This window comes from Miscanthus floridulus, chromosome 9 (assembly GCF_019320115.1).
Source record: "Miscanthus floridulus cultivar M001 chromosome 9, ASM1932011v1, whole genome shotgun sequence".
Lineage (NCBI taxonomy): Eukaryota > Viridiplantae > Streptophyta > Magnoliopsida > Poales > Poaceae > Miscanthus > Miscanthus floridulus.
Genome location: NC_089588.1, coordinates 87,633,847 through 87,640,711, shown reverse-complemented (window position 1 = coordinate 87,640,711; position 6,865 = coordinate 87,633,847).

The following is a 6,865-nucleotide window of genomic DNA, read 5'->3' as shown; positions in this document are numbered from 1 at the left end:
AAGCATTGCTTGGTATTGTTTGAATCATGTTCGAAATCTTTGTATTGATTTGAAATTCCGAAAACCCTGATTTTCAGTATTTAAACCTTACCCTGAAAAATCCATTTCAACATCTAAGCATATTTTGGGGTTGAGCCTTAAAGCAAAAGTGTAGAGCTTGACAAGTTATACAAAGTTTGTTTTTGGAGTTTTTCAAGTTGTTTAGAAAAATTTGGAGTAATTCAAAAAGGCGTAATTTGTTAAATTTCCCCATTCGAATTCAAAAGTTCATTTCAAAATCTAGATTGAATTAGGGGTTGGTTATAAAAGCAAAGTTGTAGAACTTTTGATTTTGAATAACTTTTATTTTTGGAGATTTTTGAGTTGTTATGAAAATTTGAGAGTAATTTGTGAATTTTGGTGAATGGCAATTTTGTAATTTCTGTGAACAGTGTTCACCGTCTAAGCTACATGGCCGGCGACCTTCTTCCTCACGGCCGGCAACTTCATCGCCACTGGCATGTCGTCGTGGCTAGAGCCCTCCAGTGAGCCGTTGCCCGTGATCAGTGTACCTACGGCTTCATCTCGATGTTGTAGTACTTAATCCGTTGTTGTTTACTCATTTTGATCACTACAGTCGCCGGTTCTCCATCACCGACGACCTTTGCTCCGCCGTGATCACCGTGGTCATCGTCACGTCTCTCCGTTGCTCCTCCGGCCGTGTGCTCTACTCAGTCGTGTTTGGGGTGAGCTGCTGATGCTTCCTGGGCAATCTATTTAAGCATTACAGGTCTCACATCGCCGGCGTAGCGCTACCGTGCCACCGCGTCCGCCATGGCCAGCGTAGTGCTCGGTCCAGTCCGTAGCTAGTCCAGCTTATGCCCTAGATCGATGCGCCTAGTCGAGGGTAGTGTTTTAGTACCTTGGTTGTCACCGTTGGTCTCGCCATCGGTGAGAAATCGCCGGTCAGCGAGAAATCGCCGGTCAGCGCCGTCGTTGCCGTGGTCAGCGCGGGAGGAAGCGGATGACAGGTGGGGTCAAGGTGTCAGCGACTCAGTGATTTCAAAATAGATTTTTCTATTTTTAGATTTGAATGAATAGTGTCTGTTTTTGTTATTTTTGTATAGATTTAATTAGAGCTCCAAAAATTATGAAAAATTTTGTGTGACTTCTCTGTGATGTATAGTATTTAAGAAAAATATGAAATAATGTTTTTCAGTAATTTTTGAATGTGATAAAAATTGCTAAATTTATTGATAAATGGATTTCCATGATATTTCTAGGCTTATTTAATTGTCCAAAAAATTATGAAATTTGTTTTTCCACTTACTTATCATGTAATGAACATTTACTAAAATTTTGAGCTCAATTAGAATAAGCTGATTTATTTCTTAATTTTGAATTAAATAATTAATTCATAAAAGCAAATAGTAACCTTTAATGATTTAGGTTTTGTTTGAAATTTTGATTGAGTGATGACCTTGGGTCATTTGTTGATAATGATCCTCGGCAATTGATGTATGTGTTATGAAAAAGATTTAGTTTATTTGACTTGCAACTGTACCGCGAAGGAAAGTTGTATTCAAATTGTTAATTTTGGAATCCATCATCGAGCATCACGTTTCGTATTCCGCATCATGTTAAACATGGCATTGTTATTACATGTAGTGAACGAAGGTGAACACGTGGTAGTTAATCAAGTTATTGAGGAGGTTAATCCATCTGTTGAGGTCGGATCGAATACTTGTGAAACGTCGCAGGAACCGGACTTTTCCGTCAACGAAGGCAAGCCCCGTATGCATACAACCCTACCTTGTATTTTACAAATTGATTTCGCTTTTGCTTCTCTTTACTGCATTAAGTGATTAGGAGCCAAGTGCAAAACAAATTGGTGCATTACCAACCTTGTTATTCCATATTTACCATATTACCAGTTTTAAATTCGTATATGCCTAGTTTTGCTTAGCTATGCTTAGAACGATGAAAGTCGGTGATTACCTGTCACCTGCGAACTTTAAATGGAATCTTGGTTAACTTATGTTATCATGTGATATGGGAATGTGGAGTAATAAATCTAGACCGGGTGAACTCGGTGTGTGTGAGCCACAAGACATGGAGGTCTTGTGAGCGGGTTCTTTTCGCTTGTGTCGATTAAGGCACGTCCGTTGTTGAATTGCATGAGGTGAGAATTTGTAGTACTAACCACATACTCCAGTAAGCCTTTACTCTGCTATTCTATTATGAGAATGGCTACTCGCGCACTGGGAGTGGAGAGATGGCGGGAATAGCGTGTACCCACGTGGCATTGGGCTGGATTGGTGGAGTACTATATTCTCGGGTGGCGCGGACCCGTTCTTGTTTTAGAGGATCCAAGGGTAGGTTGATATATGTGAGTCGGGGACCTGCATATGTCGTGTGGTCTGGAATCCCCAGCTGGGTTTTTAATCGGTTCGAATCATCGTTGCTCCTCGGTTATGGAGACTCAACTCACTGTTCATCATCGTAGATTAATAACCGGAACTTGAGGCTGGTTGAGAAAGTGTTGGATATGAAGTTTCATGATCTCAACATAGACCGTGTCAGCTTCGTATATGATTTTATGAAGTTTTCTATATAAAGATTTTTGTTAAAAAGCTTTGATGCAAAAGAACTTTGATTAGTGCTAAAGCCATACCTTGAATCCCTGAGCCTGCATTCCTAAGTTTATCAGTTATGATTTCGGTTAAGTCTTGTTGAGTACTTTTGTACTCAGGGTTCGTTGACCCCTTGTTGTAGGTGAGCCTCATGAGCAGATCTGTTTTGGATCGTGCTGCATGACGGTTGTTCCTTGTGATGACGATGAGAAGTGATTGTGTGGCCCTAGGGCAGGGCAGTTTCTTTGTGTGTTTTGTATTATATTATAATGCCACTCCACTATTTCATTTTGTAATAAACATCGAACTTAGTTGTGAGGTTTGAAACTACTGTTTTGTAAATTATGTTATTGTAAGACTTCCGCTGTTTTTACTCTGGTATTGAAGTTTGAATAAATGTTGTAATACTGCAATGACTCTATAACGTGATCCTGCTCGGAAATCGTGGATGATTCGGGGTTCCCCGAGGACACCCGACAGACTTCTTAAGTTACCAGGAACATATGCATAGTTGTCAAAGGTCGATGGACAGTGGCAAGTGCATGTGGGTCCTATAATTTATGAGGTTCTACCACACTTAGCCTCGAGATCTACGCCAATATATGCGCCTCTTCGTTGCTAGTGTGGGAGGGCCCACGCTGACGCACCTACTGACAGGTGCCACGCAACTGTTTGCTTGACAAGACAAAAAGGCAGTATGACGTGCTATACCCGTCTACTTTTTTGACTAGACGTGTCAGACCGGACTTGACAGAACAAGTAAATAAATAAATACATAAAATAATAGTACAAGTGGCATATGGTTTTTTGCCACACTTTTTGTGCTTGGGGATTGTCCCGACCACCCTCGTGCTCGGGGATTGTCGTGACTATCCTTGTGCTCGGAGACTGTCTAGACCACCATCATGCTCGGGGACTGTCCAGACCACCATCGTGCTTGGGGACTGTTCCGACCACTCTCGTGCTTGGACTGTCTCGATCGCCCTTGTGCTCGGGGACTAACCTGACTACGGTTATTCTCGAGGATTCGTTGTTTTCCCCATGCTGCGCTCGGGGACTGCCCCGACGACCACTCTCCGACCATTGCTCGGAGACCACTCTCCTCGGCTACATGTGATTTGTACTCACATACAGTTGAGAGCCATTTATTTTTTTCTCACTTAGACCTTGCTACAAGGCTGATACCTCGCCTTCCAGCAAGCTCGGGGACTACATCGGTACGATGCACCTGCCGGTGCATCTCGTATCGCTTGTACGACGATTGGATTCTCAACTTAATTGGGAATTCTTTTTAGACCCTAGCACCACGTGCCTGCGTCACCTACTACCAGGCTCGGGGACTAAGTGGGCACACTTCACCATTGCGGTGAATGTGCTTATTTTATCGACCCTACGCTCTGACTGTTGGCCATAACTACTACTGTACAAGGGTCACTTACATTTCTTTTTAGAAATACAAGTGGGCACACTTCATCAGGAAAGAAATCTTTTTCTTTTTTCTTTAGAGCACCATGCATTCTTCGGACAACCGGAATCTTTAGCTATAATCGTGGTCTACTGCTCTCTGTGCTGACCAGAATACTAGCACATTTGCTTGGTCAATGTTTCAACTAGTTGGAGATGACATGAAGACAGATCGCATTAGCCGAAGAAGATCAAACGGCGTGTCGCAACATAATACATGGTGCTCGGGGACTAGCTGTGGGGGTATTAACCCTTATACCCTTACGGCTATGCTTGGGCCGGCCCGGACCAGGGGGTCTGGCCCACTAGAAGACGACGCGCGGCCTAGCCAATCTGCTTGGAGTCCCACGCAAGGAATCAAGGCAGACTTGGAGATCAAGCAAGATCCTAGTCGGTTAGAATAGGAATCCTTATTCGGCCACCTATGGCAATTGTAACTGGTTAGGATTAGTTTCCAGATCTATAACCCTACCCCCCAGACTATATAAGGCGGGCAGGGGACCCGCTCAAAAAAACATCTCATTGACATACAACAATACAACCAGACGCAGGACGTAGGTATTACGCCTTCACGGTGGCCGAACCTGGATAAAACCTCATGTCTGTCTTGCGTCACCATCTCGTTCGTAGCTTGCGCACCTGTCTGTCGATAATCTACTACCTTGGGCATACCCCTAGGTAGACTGCCAACCATATTTCGTCGACACATATGTAATGAGTTAGAACATCTAGTGGCACTTTGATAACCGCATTTCATAATGAATTCCACCCCTCTTCATAGTACGGCTATCAATCCTAAATACACTCACACCCTCTATGGTGTCTTGAGTGCCAAAAACAAAATGGCCTTATCAATTATACATTTGCCTTGGGCCCATTTTGATTTTCTCTTTCTTCTTTTCAAGTTGGAGCACTTGAACATCATAGCCGACCACATGCCGACCACTTAAGAGCTTTGGCCGAGCACACTAGTGCCATAGCCGACCACTCAACTTGATCTTGGACCTATCCTTTCTTAGCTACACACACTTAGCATTTAGGTTAGTCCAAATAGGTTTCATCAATTAGCCAAAACCAAACTAGGGCTTTCAAGCGCCTCCTGGATGGACATTGGTCGACAGCCTACTGCTATTCAATGGCCGTGTGTTTGTCCTAGATGGGTCTACCTTGTGGCCATAGCTGCTAGGTGCAGCCCATGAGGCCAGCCATGATGGCACGCAGAAGATGTTGAACCGCCTCCATGCTTCCTTCTACAACGCCCACGCATACTGTCTCGTGTGTCACTTTGTTTAGGGGTACGTGGTGTGTCAAAGGAACAAGATAGAGCATCTACATCCAGCGGGACTACTCCAACTATTGCCCGTTCCGGAACACGTCTGGAGCGATATCGCCATGGACTTCATCGAGGGGTTTTCTCGTGTTGGCTGGAAGTCGGTGATCCTCACTATCGCCGACCGCTTCTCCAAGTTGGCACACTTCATTGCTTTGGGACATCCATACTCCACTAGCTCCATCTCGTGGGCATTCTTCGACAACACTGTGCAGCTCCATGGCATTCCTAGCTCCATTGTAAGTGACCGTGATCCCGTCTTCACTAGCAGCTTTTCGGAGGAGTTGTTCAAGCTCACTGGAGTCCAGCTTTTGCGCGGCTTAGCCTTCCACCAAACTGACGGGAAATCTGAGGTAACCAACCGCATTATTGTCATGTACCTATGGTGTTTGGCAGGCGATCGTCCGTGTTCTTGGCTGTAGTGGTTTCCATGGGTAGAGTACTGTTACAACACTTCTTATCAGTCTGCTCTTTGTGCCACGCCCTTCGAGGTTGTCTATGGACGACCCCTACCGTCACTAGTCTCCTATTCGCCCGGCATTGCCAAAGTGGCTGCAGTGGATCGCCAAATGAAGAACCGCTATGAGTTCATTGATGAGATCAGAGAGCACCTGCTGCTGGCCCCAAACTTCATGTCACTGCAGCAGAACAAGAAACGCCATGATGTAGAGTTTGTAGTGGGTGATTGGGTGTGGCTGCGCTTGCATCATCGGACAGCGGCCGGTATCACTCTGGCTTCATCCTCCAAGCTAGGACCTAGTTCTTTGGTACCTGTCAGATCACAGAGAGATTGGGCATGGTCGCCTATCGCTTGCCGCTGCCACCAAAGGCCAAGATCCATGATGTGTTCCATGTTGGTCTCCTGAAGAAGTATCATGGCACCCCACCAGCAGCTGTTGTTCCCTTGCCGCTTCTCCAACATGGCAGGTTAGTGTCTAGTCCCCCCAAGATTGTGCGCACCCGTTTCAACCGTGGACAGTGGCAGCTGTTAGTTCACTAGGATGGTCATACCGCTGCTGATGCTACATGGGAATCAATTGATGAGTTCAAAGAACACTATCCAGATTATCAGCTCGTGGATGAACTATTTGCTGGGGACGAGGGAAATGTTGTGGACTCTTTCACTAGGCACCAATATAGGAGGTGCCCACGCCGTCCACCTGCCTCAGCTCTTGACTCAGTGAGTGGCTAAGAAAAGGAATGCATAGGCCATCAGGAGGCATGCACTGCATGCACGGCCAGGCCGGTCAGGAAGAAGTAGCACAGGAGTGACTATAGGAGAGTGATTTACTATTGTTAGTAAAGTGCAGCTAATCTATAAGGGCACCTTAGTTGTGTAATAAGGGCTATCGAAGGAAACAGAACCTCCCACCGGCGATTCAGCCGTGGCCACCGGCGACGAACTTGCTGCTGCTTTACCTCGCTATCCCTTGTGTTCCAATTCTCAATCCCAGCTCCT